Below are 20,643 nucleotides of genomic sequence, written 5' to 3' on the forward strand. Positions count from 1 at the left end.
TTAAATTCTTGCGTGTATAATTTCTGGTTTTTCATTGTCAACGAAACAAATCTGCGAATTCTCTTGTTTCCGCCTAGGTGTCTCAAACCCTAACCTCTTGGCATTATCCTATTTGTCATTACAACACGGACAAGAGATTCAAACAATCAGGTTCATGATGCATCTATGGGTGAGTTTTGAATTTTTGTTCAATTTGCTCCACAACATGGTGGTTGTGCGTGCTTGCAATGGCACGGTGATAGCAGGGAAGTCCAGTGACACCTTTATTTCTCTATTCAGGTGTGCTCACTTCGGTTGTCTGATGTACTATTTTGTCTACATGTTAGCCAATTGTTATCTCTATAGTACTTTATCTGTGTGCGTTTTGGTAGGAATATTTCATGTGTGATTGCTACAAGTTCCACTGAAAATCAAAAGTCTCCAATATTATTGCCACTTTACTGCCAGGGATTTACATTATTTCCCTTGTACATATTTGTGCTACAGATGTTAAAAAATAGTGATATTCATGCTATTTTACTGGACTCCTGGCACTGTGATGCATGAGTGTTGGCAACTATAATTCAGTCGGCGTTTACTATGAAAGAATGAACTACAAGATTTTTTTTGTAGTCGTAGGACTTCTTTTGTTACAAGAGTAACTAGCAAGTGTTAGTTTTGATTTATGTTGTTATGATATAGGAGCCATATGCAAGGGTCTTGAAGTCGACTCTGGTATTTTTAGGGTTATAGTGGTAACAAGTGATTTACCACTTTGATGTTAAATAAGTGTATTTCCTCTTGACTGTCATAGCGTCATGTAAAAAAACATGAGCTGTCAAAATTCATAGTTATAATTACTTCTGATTTGGCTCAACGGTATAAACAAATTAACTTGGTTTACACGATTGTTTTTAAGAGTACAAGCATGTTTTCTACCTTGGGATGAATGTAACAAATATGTGGTCGCCTAATATTAAGAGAAACATAGGCATACATAAGAATTTTCATCGCCATATGAATCTTTTGATCATGGGCGTGTTATTCCAGAGTAAACCATGATGTACCCTTTAGCTTCTTTGCCAAAATATGGTAATGTATTTTTTGTTTATAGAATTTGGTTGTTTACTGTAAAAAAGAAAATGAGTGCACTGTTGGCTACTATAGATGGTTTATATGTTTATATAATTTAGAAGGGAGTTTGATTGTCAAGAGAAGAGTGGTATGGCATTATGATGATCTACTACCTCATATAGCTTGTTGATGTTATAATTGTTTTTCAGAAAAGTCCTAAACTGTGTATACACTACTGAGTTTGCATCACAAAACTGATATGCAAACATGTTCCATACTACTACGCTACCTGGTAATCCAAAGTATTTTTGGGTTTCAGCACCAGCGACGTCTTTTGTACAGAAGAACTCACATTAATTCTCTAATACCTGGATATTGAGTACAACCCTTTGATATCTTTTGTTATCGTTTTCACTCATGTGTGAGCTGGCAAGATCTTTCCTTGCATGCTTACACTATTATTGGTTGGAAATGGTTGGCTCATTTAACCAGCTATCATGCACTTATTGTATGTGATTTGAATATACTGACAGAACAATTCACAGATTTTCCAGGGATTAGGTACCCTTTTTTATGGTTAGTGTCAAGATGGTTGGATATGTACTTGGATTGCTTGTACAAGACACATCTTATTTCAATTCGTATCTATAGTTTTAGATTGTTAGATAGCAAAACTAAGTTGCAAAGTATGGTGCCATGTCATATTTGAGCATAATCTTTGCTGTTTTTGTTATTATTTGCTTACACTGACAGTAAGTACTATAATTATATTGCAATACGGGACATTCTTGTGAATTGTCTTTTTCTTTTCTGTATTTTACTGTGAATGTATTATTGATCTCTCCCATGTTGTGTTTTGGTGAATGAGCAACCTAAATGCCTTTTCAGTAATGAATCTGGATAAAGAGGTGCAGAGAATAAAATCTTAGTGAAGACAATTCAAAGGAGATGGGACAATGTTGTACAAGTAAATTTATTGGACTAGAGCAATAGCCAATTTTATTGCTTCGTTTCTCTATTCCCTTCCCGATGTATTTTTACACATAATCAACTTGGAATGGACGATATCTCACACTCAAATTTGAAGTTACTCCTCCTTGCATTTTTTTGGAAGCTACTCTAACAAATTCATAACATGGTTGGGCATTGTTGTCCAATGCATTATGTTCCATTTTCTCCACCATTATATGTGATTTATTTGTGGTAGTATTCTTTTTACCAATTGTTTATTTATTTACATCATATTAATTTTCTTCTTGTAGTATCTTCTCTCAGCTGTATTGTACTGCATGCCCACCATTGTTCTTCCTTTGAAAAACTTTTCATTGTTGCTCAACATACATGATGATAGCGGGCCGAATATGGTGCCTAGCTTTATCTTCAAGTGTTGTGAGTGTCTTTAGTTGGATCTTCAAATTCACATTTGGCGTGGTTTACTTATACGGGTGTGTTTTGTGGAGTAGTAGACAAATCTTTGGAAGAGCATTGGTCGAGACGTGCATTGCACGTGCAAACTTGCTAGTTACGCAAAAGCAACAAACTGCTTATCTACACTACTTATAAAAGATCAAACATAATCTTTTCTAAACGCACCCCACAAAATATACACGAACTAATTACCATCGTAAGATTAGGCCCATAAACTTGATCTAACGGTTAGTCTTAATCTGATCCGTTTTCTGTGTGCAATTAGCAATTTAGGTTGACTGACCATACTCCACCGGTGGAGACAAATATCCCACGTCTCACGTCCGCAACTCCTGCAATCACACATAAGAAAAAAAAACTCATGCAATCACGCACGCCATCCAAACTAACATCGGTTAACCTCTCTCCCTTAATTAGCGCCCACCTCAACAAATCCATCCACGTACGAAGCCTCCACATCACAGAAGAGAGAAAATACCCAAAAGCATGAAGGTCGCACGCCACTGCCAGCGAGCCGCCGTCGTGTACATGCGAGGGCCGAGGAGGAGCTGTGCCTTCTTCCGGGCACCAACGCATGCGTTGCCCGATGCGCCGCGAGTTTCGGCCACAACGCCTCATCTCGCTACGCCTCACCTCCACCACGCCGAACAACCCAGGTCTCCTCTCGGGGTTCGAGTGATTCCTTAAATTCTTGCGTGTATAATTTCTGGTTTTTCATTGTCAACGAAAGAAATCTGCAAATTCTCTTGTTTCTGTCTAGGTGTCTCAAACCCTAACCTCTTGGCATTATCCTATTTGTGTCATTACAATACGGACAAGAGATTCAAACAATCAGGTTCATGATGCATCTATGGGTGAGGTTTGAATTTTGTTCAATTTGCTCCACAACACGGTGGCTGTGCGTGCTTGCAATGGCACGGTGATAGCAGGGAAGTCCAGTGTCACCTTTCTTTCTAGATTCAGGTGTGCTCACTTCGGTTGTCTGATGTACTATTTTTTCTACATGTTGGCCAGTTGTTATCTCTATAGTACTTCATCTTTGTGCGTTTTGGTAGGAATATTTCATGTGTGATTGCTACAAGTTCCACTAAAAATCAAAAGTCTCCAATATTATTGCCACTTTACTGCCAGGGATTTACATTATTTCCCTTGTACATATTTGTGCTACAGATGTTAAAAAAATAGTGATATTCATGCTATTTTACAGGACTCCTGGCATTGTGATGCATGAGTGTTGGCAACTATAATTCAGACAATGTTTACTATGAAAGAATGAACTACAAGATTTTTTTTGTAGTTGTAGGACTTGTTTTCTTACAAGAGTAACTAGTAAGTGTTAGTTTTGATTTATGTTGTTATGATATATGAGCCATATGCAAGGGTCTTGAAGTCGACTCTGATATTTTCAGGGTTATAGTGGTAACAAGTGATTTACCACTTTGATGTTAAATAAGTGTATTTCCTCTTGACTGTCATAGTGTCGTGTAAAAAAACATGAGCTGTCGAAATTCATAGTTATAATTACTTCTGATTTGGCTCGACGGTATAAACAAATTAACTTGGTTTACACGATCGTTTTTAAGAGTACAAGCATGTTTTCTACCTTGGGATGAATGTAAAAAATATGTGGTCACCTAATATTAAGAGAAACATAGGCATACATACGAAGTTTCATCGCCATATGGATCTTTTGATCATGGGCGTGTTATTCCAGAGTAAACCATGATGTATCCTTTAGCTTCTTTGCCAAAATATGGTAATGTCTTTTTGGTTTATAGAATTTGGTTGTTTACTGTAAAAAAGTAAATGAGTGCATTGTTGGCTACTATAAATGGTTTATATGTTTATATAATTTAGAGGGGAGTTTGATTGTCAATAGAAGAGTGGTATGGCATTATGATGATCTACTACCTCATATAGCTCGTTGATGTTATAATTGTTTTTCAGAAAAGTCCTAAACTGTGTATACACTTCTGAGTTTGCATCAAAAAACTGATATGCAGACATGTTCCATACTACTACGCTACCTGGTAATCCAAAGTATTTTTTGGTTTCAGCACCAGCGACGTCTTTTGTATAGAAGAACTCACATTAATTCTCTAATACCTGGATATTGAGTACAACCTTTTGATATCTTTTGTTCTCATTTTCACTCATGTTTGAGCTGGCAAGATCTTTCATTGCATGCTTACACTATTATTGGTTGGAAACGGTTGGCTCATTTAACCAGCTATCATGCACTCATTGTATGTGATTTGAATTTACTGACAGAACAATTCACAGATTTTCCAGGGATTAGGTACCCTTTTTTATGGTTGGTGTCAAGATGGTTGAATATGTACTTGGATTGCTTGTACAATACACATCTTATTTCAATTTGTATCTATAGTTTCAGATTGTTTGCTAGCAAAACTAAGTTGCAAAGTATGGTGCCATGTCATATTTGAGCATAATCTTGGCTGTTTTTGTTGTTATTTGCTTACACTGACAGTAAGTACTATAATTATATTGCAATATGGGACATTCTTGTGAATTGTCTTTTTATTTTCTGTATTTTACTGTGAATGTATTATTGATCTCTCCCATGTTGTGTTTTGATGAATGAGCGACCTAAATGCCTTTTCAGTAACGAATCTGGATAAAGAGGTGCAGAGAATAAAATCTTAGTGAAGACAATTCAAAGGAGATGGGACAATGTTGTACAAGTAAATTTATTGGACTAGAGCAATAGCCAACTTTATTGCTTCGTTTCTCTATTCCCTTCCCGATGTATTTTTACACATAATCAACTTGGAATGGACCATATCTCACACTCAAATTTGAAGTTACTCTCCCTTGCATTTTTTTGGAAGCTACTCTAACAAATTCATAACATGGTTGGGCATTGTTGTCCAATGCATTATGTTCCATTTTCTCCACCATTATATGTGCTTTATTTGTGGTAGTATTCCTTTTACCAATTGTTTATTTATTTACATCATATTAATTTTCTTCTTGTAGTATCTTCTCTCAGCTGTATTGTACTGCATGCCCACCATTGTTCTTCCTTTGAAAAACTTTTCATTGTTGCTCAACATACATGATGATAGCGGGCCGAATATGGTGCCTAGCTTTATCTTCAAGTGTTGTGAGTGTCTTTAGTTGGATCTTCAAATTCACATTTGGCGTGGTTTACTTATACAGGTGTGTTTTGTGGAGTAGTAGACATATCTTTGGAAGAGCATTGCTCGAGACGTGCATTGCACGTGCAAACTTACTAGTTACGCAAAAGCAACAAACTGCTCAAGTTGGTCAGACCACGCGCCGCTCGAATTTGAAAACCACATGTTCATTGTATGGCATCAAATTCTCTTTCTAATTGTAAATAAAGACAATATCCCTTTTTTACAATAAGAATTTGTCTTTCTTTTTTAGAGCAAACAAATTATCTTGACTATGTTGTGAGAAAAAATCTACCATACCAATTGTTTTGTTTCATGTGGTTCCCGTGCAACATTACTGCACACGAGAAGGATCATAATAACACAAAACATTTTCTCCTACCCCCCACGACCCACGAGAGATTTTCAAGAGTCTAGGGTTTCTCCACCTCCCATTGACACCAACGTCGATTTGCCTCGTCTCATGTGACCTTAGGGTAATGGAGACGTGGTGGATCCCGACCCAGGGCTTCTAATAAAAGAGCCAACCTCCCCTTGTCTCGTGTGACCTTAGGGTAACTAGTAGAACGCCCGTGTGTTGCTACTGGAAAATACCAAATACCCATGCATTGCCACAAAATAATAAAATATGGGCACATTGATCAAATACGGACGGGTTGATCAAGGTCAACACAGCGCCACCGCTCTCATCCCGCATCTCCACCAAGCTGAGAGAACGACGACGGACCCATCACTGACCTTTAGGTCCGTCAGCTTTCACGCCAGCCACGGTGGCCAACTTCGGCCCGGGCTTTGACTTCTTCAGGTGTACGATGGCGAATGTCTTGCTCTCCCACGAAAACACCATGACAGCCACCGTTGGACCCTGCCCTGCCTGCCGGCATGGTCGCCATCACGGACATCACCTTCCCGGCTAGCCCGCGCTTGTCGACTACCTCTCCCGCGACCCACTACACAACTACACGGCTCCTGCTTCCATGAAAATGCAATATAATTAATCTTCACCAAGAAGCAATAGAAGTAAGATTACTACATTAAATCCTAGTATGATGAGCCATTTATGCCGAGATACATAAAGAGCAATGCATAGATTAAAGTAAAATATAACAATATAGTACACTTGGCACCAGGGTAAACCCCAGATTAAACAATGTGGTAGAAAGTTATTTTACCTTAATGCTGACATAACTATACCAAATAACAAAGCTAGTTCCAGGCAAAGCTTAATGCCTCCAAACCAAGGTTTAACTCCTAACAGGAAATGTCTCCAAATCAACCTAGCTGCTGCCAAAGTTTGGAACTTGAAAAAATGGAGAGGAAAACAAAATCAGGTAAGGCAAGAGAAAGAAATTCACATAGGATAAAATTACCTCATTACTCCAAACATATACAGTACTCCTAAGAAATCTCCTTATTTTTTTTATAGAATTAGCCCACTGATGGGATAAGATCCTAAATATAGTTATTTCTTACAACAATCTCTAGAAGATTAGTGTTACCCTAAATTTTGCCAAGAAACATATACATTGGAAGAACAAGTGGTTATGTTTTAGAGAACTAATACATAGCAGTACAGGTCCGTTGATGTTATTTGCATCAAGAAAGTGGTAGAAGAGCACCACATGAGTCCGTTTCTTACAACATGAACATGAATTAGCTAAAGCCTGCCAATCAAGTCGAGTACGGAACATAGTGATAGAACTACTATGTGAGCTAAGGAAGCAACATCAAGGATGGCACGCAAGGAAATATGCTTGTCACTTGTCAGTACATTCCCCTCATCTCACCAATTATACACTGCATGCTCATACACTTATATTTTTGCGTCTTATATTATGTTTGATAGCTCAATTGACCCTGAATGTCAACTGTTTTGGATAGGTGGACAGCCATATAAAAGACATGATGTTTAAATACTTCTGAAAACCATAACTTAAGAACTCACCATGTACACTTGGACATATTATATTACTTCAAGTATGTGCAATAAAGATACATGTTGAAAGAAAAAGGATCTATGTTAGTACTCTAATACTATATGCATCAAGTTTATATCATCTCAGAACAAAACCAACATGTTAATTACTCTATTGACCAACATGACCCAAGCAGTTTAAACATTTGCCATATAACCCAAATTATCGGGGTTCCAGCCATTGGGTTATCTGAAGTGTGGCTAACTTGTAGAGGTCAAAAGCATGGACATCGTTCCAATTTGAGGCACGGGCAAAAACATGTCACAATGCAAGTATTCAGGTCATGTATCCCATTGTTTCTTCTTCTGCAATGAATATGTTAAGAGTTGAGCTACCTGTTAGGGAGAGACTCAGCTCTTAAGTGCAACAGATGAAGTCAATGTATCCTTTTCTGCTAACCCTCTATATCTTTGAAATCTTCAAGCTCTTGTCATGGTATTTGCTTCAAGGGTATCAAACAAATCAGGTGAGATCCAGCAAGAGAAAGGCAATTTAACAAATCCATTCAGAAATTGAGAGAATGTTAGCATTTTATTTATGTGATGAATGACTCAACCAAAATCCATATATCCTGGGAGACGTAAGGCACCAATCAGAACCATATTAAAGCAGCGGACAGAGAGGTCCGAGAAGAACAAACAAATGCAAGAACAGAAATAGGGGAAAGGAAAGGGAAAGTGAGGTGTATTGATGCCTCAACGAACATGCGACCTCGGACCCTTAGCACCTACAGTGCAACACAAAGGAATGAAGAAGCAATTTGTAGCCTCGAGACTAATGGTGGTTTCTACATTGTTGAACCTTTAGATGCGTTGGTAAGTGCATATATAATGAAAATGCAACGATACAAAACTAAATAGATTCTTATAAAAGGATTAAATAATCAACTCAAGGCATGTCTGAAGATGAAAGTTATTTGCACAAGACCCATCGGAAGTAGCTTGTGCCATGTAGTTCTGAGCTAAAGTTAAGCATTTACTCATCGATGAAAAGCATCGGGCAGCATCAGCTATAAAACAAACTACATTTTCCTAATAAGATGGCAAAGGCATGAAATACCCAAGAAGCGGTCATGAGAATCTGAACCTTTCTCGGGTTGCCTTTGTGTAAGTAGGAGGCATTTTTGTCTATCTAACCCTGAGAGCATAGAACCGAGCATAAGAAATCTGAACCTTCCTCGGGTTGCCTTTGTGTAACCAGGAAAATTGAAATCCTTTACCACACATCTGAACCTTCCAAGAAGCTACTATCAGGGTTACACAAAGGCAACAAAAACTACTGTGGAAATTTCATTGATAGCTAGAGATCTTGGTGGCAAGCAAAATAAACAGTCATGTTTTTATCTGACAAAAGAATCTGGCATTCTTTTACCTCAGTTTAATTAAACCTCCACCAGAGCAACAAATGATGTAGCCATTATTGCAAAAGCTTCGCCAGTATCAAAAGTTGGACAACCCCATTGTTCGTGATATGGTACTCTTATCCCACTGTAGTAGAAGAAACATAGATGTTAATTACTAAACAACAAGGTTGGTGCAAATGGAACAAGTGTATCTTCAGAAAAACAGTGGCAGCAGCGGTCGAGGATGCCTAGCATGGCAGTCGCCTGCGTCCGATGGCTGGCCATTCGGGCAGTCATGGTGCATGGGATCGAGGCAGAGGCGGAGCTGACAGTGGAGGTCGGCTAGAGATGGAGAGGCGGCCGGTGACGAGCATGCGTACGACAAAAGGAGGCGTCCCTGGCGAGCAGGGGCGAGGCCGATCGTGCAGAGAGTCAAACCATAGTTAATTTCCCATGTGTTGCAAACGGGCCACAAATATTCGCTTGTTAAAAAGCAACTGTTAAAAATATATAACAAAATTTCATCTTCTATAACTCAAGTTATATAGTTATCAGGTACACTCTAGTTATATAGTTATACAACTGTACATTATGTGTCTGACCGATTTCATCTTGGTTGACAAGCAAAAGTTCAGGAGTAGACAGTCCATAATGTAAGATGCCATCTTTTCTATCCATGACTACAGAAAAACCAATATTGTCAAAATATGCAGTGGACAAACATAAATGAGACATAAAAGTTCCCAAAAATAAGACCGCAATAAGGACCTAGAGTGTATCGCCTGATGGATGTGAAGGGCAGCATGACTCGACGATCATTGTCCAGTTAAGAATGGTAGGATCATTTTTGTAGGCCTCATTTGTTATTGTGTTTACTCTTGAAAAAACAAGCTAAGAAAAGGAAACATATGCACAATATTGAAAGTCTGGTATAACAGGAAAACACGACTACAGAATTCAGAGCTGGTAAACTAAAATTAGCAGTAACTGTTTGCTGGTAGCATTTCATATAGCTATGCATATGATGATATCCATTAGTCACCAAGCATGATGGATAACAGGAATCCATTTCTGATGGCCATTTAAGCTAGAAATTTACCTGAACAAAAGCTTTGTAGTAGCTTCCAAAAAAAAGCTTTGTAGTAGCTTCCTAAAAAAAGCTTTTGTAGTAGCTCTTAAGTGTTGCATCAGATATGAAGTCGTCATGAGAAGCAAGATCTACACCAGCCTCCTTGCCCCATCTTACATATTGTCCCTTCCCTCCGTAATCTTCCCAGTTATTGCATAGTGATAGTATTAACCATGTAATCTAGTGCATGGCAAAATGAGATGAAAAAAATCGGACACCATAACCTAAAGAAACTACTGTTGTGCAGAGATCGGCCTTTTATACGGAGACATGCCTCAGACATGCAAATTTCTTCATGAAATACATGATGAGCATCCAGTTTCATTTGTTTCCATTTCCTGTTACATTTTTGGCTAGTGGATCAGTCTGGCATGTGAATGAGATAGCAATTTCATAAAATAAACGTGATATCAAATGTAAGATCCAGATTTTTATGAGGATCTAACAAGAAAAGCGCTACTTAGGAATGCATTTCGTGAAGCAGCTAACCATCTTCACAGAATGCTCACCTGGAACACATCCTCGTCATAGAATGGCACGGTCTACAACTCGTCAAAGAACGGCCCATAGGCGGTCAGCGGCTGTCTCATCACACCTGGTCACTGTCTGCACCGCACTCGTGTCCCCCGCTTGCAGGAGCGCCGTTAATTGCGGCCATCTGCCACCACGCAGGAGGAGAGGAAGGCAGGGGCCTCTCCAGCTGGGGATCGACAATGATGAGTGCCTAGATCTGAGACACATGGGGGTGCGCATAGAGGAGTTGTGGTGGAGGCGGGCGTCATGACCGGCGGCGCAAGGAGCTATGCGAGCGGCACCATGCACTACAAAAAAATACACTTCCGTGATGATACGTGTTTGTCACAATAGGTCGCGTTTTTTGTCATGCATGTACATCCATAACAAATTTATGACAGAATCAAGATAGTCATACATGTGCTGTCGTAGAAGTGTTCGATGACATTACCAAAATTATCATCACAGAAGTGTCCACTTCCATGACGATAAATCGCGCGTCACAGAAGTGCTTTCGTCAAGGGTGACCGACACGTGGCATCCACCGTAACGGAACGCCGTTAAGCTATCAGGTCGGGTTTTGGATCCGATAACCCATTAACAGCCCCGACCAATGGGGATTTTCCACGTGTAAAATCATCATTGGCTGGAGAAAACACATGTCGGCTCATCGTTGGGACAGATGTCATCCACTCATTGGACAGAAGGCGCCTATGATACGTCGACATGTGGCACGGCCAATCAAGTTTAAATGGGCCGGTCTAACTAAAGGCCCACAAGATTTGGCGGCCCATAATGGGCCGGCCTAGTTAAAGGCCCACGAGATTTTGCGGACTATAATGGGCTGGCCCAGCTAAAGGCCCACAAGATTTCGCGGGCCATAATAGGCCGGCCCAGGTAAAGGCCCACAAGATTTTTGTGTGCCATAATGGGTCGGCCTAGGTAAAGGCCCACAAAATTCTTGCGGGTCATAATGGGCCAGCCCAGCTAAAGGCCCACGAGATTTCGCCGACATTAATGGGCCGGCCCAGCTATAGGCCCACAAGATTTTGAGGACCCTAGTGAAGGAAATATGCCCTAGAGGCAATAATAAAGTTATTATTTATTTCCTTATTTCATGATAAATGTTTATTATTCATGCTAGAATTGTATTAACCGGAAACATAATACATGTGTGAATACATAGACAAACATAGTGTCACTAGTATGCCTCTACTTGACTAGCTCGTTAATCAAAGATGGTTATGTTTCCTAACCATGAACAATGAGTTGTTATTTGATTAACGAGGTCACATCATTAGTTGAATGATCTGATTGACATGACCCATTCCATTAGCTTAGCACACGATCGTTTAGTATGTTGCTATTGCTTTCTTCATGACTTATACATGTTCCTATGACTATGAGATTATGCAACTCCCGTTTGCCGGAGGAACACTTTGGGTGCTACCAAACGTCACAACGTAACTGGGTGATTATAAAGGAGCATTACAGGTGTCTCCAAAAGTAGATGTTGGGTTGGCGTATTTCGAGATTAGGATTTGTCACTCCGATTGACGGAGAGGTATCTCTGGGCCCTCTCGGTAATGCACATCACATAAGCCTTGCAAGCACTGCAACTAATATGTTAGTTGTGAGATGATGTATTACGGAACGAGTAAAGAGACTTGCCAGTAACGAGATTGAACTAGGTATTGGATACCGACGATCGAATCTCGGGCAAGTAACATACCGATGACAAAGGGAACAGCGTATGTTGTTATGCGGTCTGACCGATAAAGATCTTCGTAGAATATGTAGGAGCCAATATGGGCATCCAGGTCCCGCTATTGGTTATTGACTGGAGACGTGTCTCGGTCATGTCTACATTGTTCTCGAACCCGTAGGGTCCGCACGCTTAAGGTTACGATGACAGTTATATTATGAGTTTACATGTTTTGATGAACCGAAGGAGTTCGGAGTCCCGGATGAGATCGGGGACATGACGAGGAGTCTCGAAATGGTCGAGACGTAAAGATTCATATATTGGATGATATGGTTAGGCCAAGGGGTCAAGCCCATGAGGCTTTAGATCGGTGCAAAAAGGAGTTTTGCGGAGGCCAGGGGGCCAAACGCCGGAGACCCTGGCGTCTGGCCCTGGGCCAGACACCGAGGCCCATGGCGTCTGGGCCAGACGCCAAGGATTGTGGCGTTTGGTCCTGGAATCCGAGTGGGACTCTTGCCTTTCGGGCAAAACCGACTTTGAGGAGGCTTTTGCTCCAAGTTTCGACCCCGGGGCTCAACATATAAATAGAGGGGCAGGGCTAGCACAAAAGACACAAGAAGTTGATCCACGTGATCTATTCCTTAGCCGTGTGCGGTGCCCCCTGCCACCATATACCTCGATAATACTGTAGCGGAGTTTAGGCGAAGCCCTGCTGCTGTAGTTCATCAAGATCGTCACCACGCCGTCGTGCTGACGGAACTCTTCCCCGACACTTTGCTGGATCGGAGTCCGGGGATCGTCATCGAGCTGAACGTGTGCTCGAACTCGGAGGTGCCGTAGTTTCGGTGCTTGATCGGTTGGATCGTGAAGACGTACGACTACTTCCTCTACGTTGTGTCATCACTTCCGCAGTCGGTCTGCGTTGGGTACGTAGACAACACTCTCCCCTCGTTGCTATGCATCACATGATCTTGCGTGTGCGTAGGAAAATTTATGAAATTACTACATAACCCAACAGTGGTATCAGAGCCTAGGTTACTTATGTTGATGTTATATGCACGAGTAGAACACAAGTGAGTTGTGGACGATACAAGTCATACTGCCTACCAGCATGTCATACTTTGGTTCGACGGTATTGTTGGACGAGACAACCCGGACCAACCTTACGCGTACGCTTACGCGAGACTGGTTCCCTCGACGTGCTTTGCACATAGATGGCTTGCGGGCGACTGTCTCTCCATCTTTAGTTGAACCGAGTATGGCTACGCCCGGTCCTTGAGAAGGTTAAAACGGAGTCTATTTGACAAACTATCGTTGTGCTTTTGATGCGTAGGTGAGATTGGTTCTTACTTAAGCCCGTAGCAGCCACGTAAAACATGCAACAACAAAGTAGAGGACGTCTAACTTGTTTTTGCAGGGCATGTTGTGATGTGATATGGTCAAGGCATGATGCTGAATTTTATTGTATGAGATGATCATGTTTTGTAACCGAGTTATCGGCAACTGGCAGGAGCCATATGGTTGTCACTTTATTGTATGCAATGCAATCGCGATGTAATGCTTTACTTTATTACTAAACGATAGTGATAGTCGTGGAAGCATAAGATTGGCGAGACGACAACGATGCTACGATGGAGATCAAGGTGTCGCGCCGGTGACGATGGTGATCATGACGGTGCTTCGGAGATGGAGATCACAAGCACAAGATGATGATGACCATATCATATCACTTATATTGATTGCATGTGATGTTTATGTTTTTATGCATCTTATCTTGCTTTGATTGGTGGTAGCATTATAAGATGATCTCTCACTAAATTATCAAGAAGTGTTCTCCCTGAGTATGCACCGTTGCCAAAGTTCGTCGTGCCCAGACACCACGTGATGATCGGGTGTGATAAGCTCTACGTCCATCTACAACGGGTGCAAGCCAGTTTTGCACACGCAGAATACTCAGGTTAAACTTGACGAGCCTAGCATATGCAGATATGGCCTCGGAACACGGAGACCGAAAGGTCAAGCGTGAATCATATAGTAGATATGATCAACATAACGATGTTCACCATTGAAAACTACTCCATCTCACGTGATGATCGGTCATGGTTTAGTTGATTTGGATCACGTAATCACTTAGAGGATTAGAGGGATGTCTATCTAAGTGGGAGTTCTTAAATAATATGATTAATTGAACTTAAATTTATCATGAACTTAGTCCTGGTAGTATTTTGCAAATTATGTTGTAGATCAATAGCTCGCGTTGTTGCTTCCCTGTGTTTATTTTGATATGTTCCTAGAGAAAATTGTGTTGAAAGATGTTAGTAGCAATGATGCGGATTGGATCCGTGATCTGAGGTTTATCCTCATTGCTGCACAGAAGAATTATGTCCTTAATGCACCGCTAGGTGACGGACCTATTGCAGGAGCAGATGCAGACGTTATGAACGTTTAGCTAGCTCAATATGATGACTACTTGATAGTTTAGTGCACCATGCTTAATGGCTTAGAATCGGGACTTCAAAGACGTTTTGAACGTCATGGACCATATGAGATGTTCCAGGAGTTGAAGTTAATATTTCAAGCAAATACCCGAGTTGAGAGATATGAAGTCTCCAACAAGTTCTATAGCTAAAAGATGGAGGAGAATTGCTCAACTAGTGAGCATGTGCCCAGATTGTCTGAGTACTACAATCGCTTGAATCAAGTGGGAGTTAATCTTCCAGATAAGATAGTGATTGACAGAATTCTCTAGGCACCATCACCAAGTTAGTAGAACTTCGTGATGAACTATGATATGCAAGGGATAACGGAAACGATTCCCAAGCTCTTCGTAATGCAGAAATTGACGAAGGTAGAAATCGAGAAAAAAAAACATCAAGTGTTGATAGTAGACAAGACCACTGGTTTCAAAGGCAGAGGGAAGAAGGGGAACTTCAAGAAGAACAGCAAGCAAGTTGCTGCTCAAGTGAAGAAGCCCAAGTCTGGTCCTAAGCCTGAGACTAAGTGCTTCTACTGCAAAGGGACTGGTCAGTGGAAGCGGAACTACCCCAAGTGATTGGTGGATAAGAAGGATGGCAAAGTGAACATAAGTATATTTGATATACATGTTATTGATGTGTACTTTACTAGTGTTTATAGCAAACCCTCAGTATTTGATACTAGTTCAGTTGCTAAGATTATTAACTCGAAACGGGAGTTGCAGAATAAACAGAGACTAGTTAAGGGTGAAGTGACGATGTGTGTTGGAAGTGGTTCCAAGATTGATATGATCATCATCGCACACTCCCTATAATTTCGAGATTAGTGTTGAACCTAAATAAGTGTTATTTGGTGTTTGCGTTGAGCATGAATATGATTTGATCATGTTTATTGTAATACGGTTATTCATTTAAGTAAGAGAATAAATTGTTGTTCTGTTTATATGAATAAAACCTTATATGGTTACACACCCAATGAAAATAGTTTGTTGGATCTCGATCATAGTGATACACATAATCATAATATTGAAACCAAAAGATGCAAAGTTAATAATGATAGTGCAACTTATTTGTAGCACTGCCGTTTAGGTCATTTTGGTGTAAAGCGCATGAAGAAACTCCATGCTGATGGGCTTTTGGAATCACTTGATTATGAATCAGTTGATGCTTGCGAACCATGCCTCATGGGCAAGATGACTAAGACTCTGTTCTTCGGAACAATGGAGCGAGCAACAGATTTGTTGGAAATCATACATACTGATGTATGTGGTCCGATGAATATTGAGGCTCGCGACAAATATCATTATTTTTTGATCCTCACAAATGATTTGAGTAGATATGAGTATATCTACTTGATGAAACATAAGTCTGAAACATTTGAAAAGTTCAAAGAATTTCAGAGTGAAGTGAAAAATCATCGTAACAAGAAAATAAAGTTTCTACGATCTGATCATAGAGAAGAGTATTTGAGTTACGAGTTTGGCCTTCAGTTAAAAACAATGTGAAATAGTTTCACTACTCATGCCACCTGGAACACCACAATGTAATGGTGTGTCCGAACGTCATAACCGTACTTTATTGGATATAGTGCAATCCATGATGTATCTTACCGATCTACCACTATCGTTTTGGGGTTATGCATTAGAGATAGCTGCATTCACGTTAAATAGGGCACCATCAAAATCCGTTGAGACGACGCCTTATGAACTGTGGTTTGGCAAGAAACCAAAGTTGTCGTTTCTTAAAGTTTGAGGTTGCAATGCTTATGTGAAAAAGTTTCAACCTGATAAGCTCAAACCCAAATCGGAGAAGTGCGTCTTCATAGGATATCCAGAGGAAACTATTGGATACACCTTCTACCACAGATCCGAAGGCAAGACTTTTTTTTTAAATTCGGAAACTTTCTGAAGAAGGGGTTTCTCTTGAAAGAAGTGAGTGGGAGGAAAGTAGAACTTGATGAGGTAATTGTACCTGCTCCCTTATTGGAAAGTAGTTCATCACAGAAATCTGTTCCTGTGACTACTACACCAATTAGTGAGGAAGCTAATGATGATGATCATGTAACTTCAGATCAAGTTACTACCAAATCTCGTAGGTAAACCAGAGTGAGATCCGCACCAGAGTGGTACGGTAATCCTGTTCTGGAAGTCATGTTACTAGACCATGACGAACTCGCAAACTATGAGGAAGCGATGATGAGCCCAGATTCCGCAAAGTGGCTTGAAGCCATGAAATCTGAGATGGGATCCATGTATGAGAACAAAGTATGGACTTTGGTTGACTTGCCCGATGATCGGCAAGCAATTGAGAATAAATGGATCTTCAAGAGGAAGACGGACGCTGATAGTAGTGTTACTATCTACAAAGCTAGAATTGTCGCAAAAGGTTTTCGACAAGTTCAAGGTGTTGACTACGATGAGAGTTTCTCACTCGTATCTATGCTTAAGTCTGTCCGAAGCATGTTAGCAATTGCCGCATTTTATGAAATCTGGCAAATGGATAAACAAAACTGCATTCCTTAATAGATTTATTAAAGAAGAGTTGTATATGATGCAACCAGAAGTTTTTGTCAATCCTAAAGGTGTTAACAAAATATGCAAACTCCAGCGATCCATCTATGGACTGGTGTAAGCATCTCAGAGTTGGAATATATGCTTTGATAAGTTGATCAAAGCATATAGTTTTATACAGACTTGCGGTGAAGCCTGTATTTACAAGAAAGTGAGTGGGAGCACTACAACATTTCTGATAAGTATATGTGAATGTCATATTGTTGATCGGAAATAATATAGAATTATTCTGTAAAGCATAAAGGAGTGTTTGAAAGGAGTTTTTCAAAGAAAGACTTCGGTGAAGCTGCTTACACATTGAGCATCAAGATCTATATAGATAGATCAAGATGTTTGATAAATTTTTTCAATGAATACATACCTTGATAAATTTTTGAAATAGTTCAAAATGGAACTGTCAAAGAAGGAGTTCTTGCCTATGTTGCAAGGTGTGAAATTGAGTAAGACTCAAGACCCGACCATGGCAGAAAATAGAAAGAGAATGAAAAGTCATTCCCTATGCCTCAGTCATAGGTTCTATAAAGTATGCTATGCTGTGAACCAGACATATTGTATACCTTGCTCTGAGTTTGTCAAGGGAATACAATTTTGATCTAATAGTAGATCACTGGACAGCGGTCAAGAATATCCTTAGTAAGGACTAAGGAGATGTTTCTCGATTATGGAGGTGATAAAAGAGTTCGTTGTAAAAGTTACATCGGTGCAAACTTTTACACCGATCCAGATGACTCTAGGTCTTAATCTGGATACATATTGAAAGTGGGAGCAATTAGCTAGAGTAGCTCCGTACAGAGCATTGTAGACATAGAATATTTGCAAAATACATACGGCTCTGAATGGGACAGACCCGTTGACTAAGCTTCTCTCACAAGCAAAACATGATCACACCTTAGTACTCCTTGGGTGTTAATCACATAGTGATGTGAACTAGATCACTGAATCTAGTAAACCCTTTGGGTGTTGGTCACATGACGATGTGAACTATGGGTGTTAATCATATACAAATATGAATATTGGTGTTAAATCACATGGCGATGTGAACTAGATTATTGACTCTAGTGCAAGTGGGAGACTGAAGGAAATATGCCCTAGAGGCAATAATAAAGTTATTATTTATTTCCTTATTTCATGATAAATGTTTATTATTCATGCTAGAATTGTATTAACCAGAAACATAATACATGTGTGAATACATAGACAAACATAGTGTCACTAGTATGCCTCTACTTGACTAGCTCGTTAATCAAAGATGGTTATGTTTCCTAACCATGAACAATGAGTTGTTATTTGATTAACGAGGTCACATCATTAGTTGAATGATCTGATTGACATGACCCATTCCATTAGCTTAGCACACGATCGTTTAGTATGTTGCTATTGCTTTCTTCATGACTTATACATGTTCCTATGACTATGAGATTATGCAACTCCCGTTTGCCGGAGGAACACTTTGGGTGCTACCAAACGTCACAACGTAACTGGGTGATTATAAAGGAGCATTACAGGTGTCTCCAAAAGTAGATGTTGGGTTGGCGTATTTCGAGATTAGGATTTGTCACTCCGATTGACGGAGAGGTATCTCTGGGCCCTCTCGGTAATGCACATCACATAAGCCTTGCAAGCACTGCAACTAATATGTTAGTTGTGAGATGATGTATTACGGAACGAGTAAAGAGACTTGCCAGTAACGAGATTGAACTAGGTATTGGATACCGACGATCGAATCTCGGGCAAGTAACATACCGATGACAAAGGGAACAGCGTATGTTGTTATGCGGTCTGACCGATAAAGATCTTCGTAGAATATGTAGGAGCCAATATGGGCATCCAGGTCCCGCTATTGGTTATTGACCGGAGACGTGTCTCGGTCATGTCTACATTGTTCTCGAACCCGTAGGGTCCGCACGCTTAAGGTTACGATGACAGTTATATTATGAGTTTACATGTTTTGATGAACCGAAGGAGTTCGGAGTCCCGGATGAGATCGGGGACATGACGAGGAGTCTCAAAATGGTCGAGACGTAAAGATTCATATATTGGATGATATGGTTAGGCCAAGGGGTCAAGCCCATGAGGCTTTAGATCGGTGCAAAAAGGAGTTTTGCGGAGGCCAGGGGGCCAAACGCCGGAGACCCTGGCGTCTGGCCCTGGGCCAGACACCGAGGCCCATGGCGTCTGGGCCAGACGCCAAGGATTGTGGCGTTTGGTCCTGGAGTCCGAGTGGGACTCTTGCCTTTCGGGCAAAACCGACTTTGAGGAGGCTTTTGCTCCAAGTTTCGACCCCGGGGCTCAACATATAAATAGAGGGGCAGGGCTAGCACAAAAGACACAAGAAGTTGATCCACGTGATCTATTCCTTAGCCGTGTGCGGTGCCCCCTGCCACCATATACCTCGATAATACTGTAGCGGAGTTTAGGCGAAGCCCTGCTGCTGTAGTTCATCAAGATCGTCACCACGCCGTCGTGCTGACGGAACTCTTCCCCGACACTTTGCTGGATCGGAGTCCGGGGATCGTCATCGAGCTGAACGTGTGCTCGAACTCGGAGGTGCCGTAGTTTCGGTGCTTGATCGGTTGGATCGTGAAGACGTACGACTACTTCCTCTACGTCGTGTCATCGCTTCCGCAGTCGGTCTGCGTTGGGTACGTAGACAACACTCTCCCCTCGTTGCTATGCATCACATGATCTTGCGTGTGCGTAGGAAAATTTATGAAATTACTACATAACCCAACACCTAGTAGGTCGGCCCATTAACTGGCTGCCATGTTTTGGGCCAATTGCCGGCCCATAATTGATCCGGTCCATTAATGGCCTGCCACGTTCCGGGCCTAGTAGTGTCCCATATAAGATCCGGCCCGTTAAAAGCCTCCCACTTTCTGGGCCAAATCACGGCCCAGATCAGGTCCGGCCCTTTAAGAGGCTTTGGTCTCAATTATGGCCCATATCAGATTCGGCCCATTGACTGGATGCTATGCTTTTGGGCCCACTTGCTAAAGGCCCATTTAGTAATTCGGCCTGATATTAGTTTCGGCCTGTTAAGGGCCCATTTAACATTTCGGCCCTATATTAATTTTGGCATGTTAAAAGCCCATCATATAGTTGGGCCTAACTACAGCCCGGTTTGCATCCGGCCTGGTCGCAGCCGATATCTGATTGGGCCAAACAAGGACCGAGACAACTTTGGCCTGTTAAAAACCCGTGAATTGATTCGCACAATTATGGGTCGGGGTCCATTTCGGGCTGCCGCCAGCCCGTGAGCTATTCGGCACGTTTCAGGCCTAGCCTACTTCTC

Source organism: Triticum aestivum, chromosome 6B, assembly GCF_018294505.1.
Source record: "Triticum aestivum cultivar Chinese Spring chromosome 6B, IWGSC CS RefSeq v2.1, whole genome shotgun sequence".
NCBI classification, from domain to species: Eukaryota; Viridiplantae; Streptophyta; class Magnoliopsida; order Poales; family Poaceae; genus Triticum; species Triticum aestivum.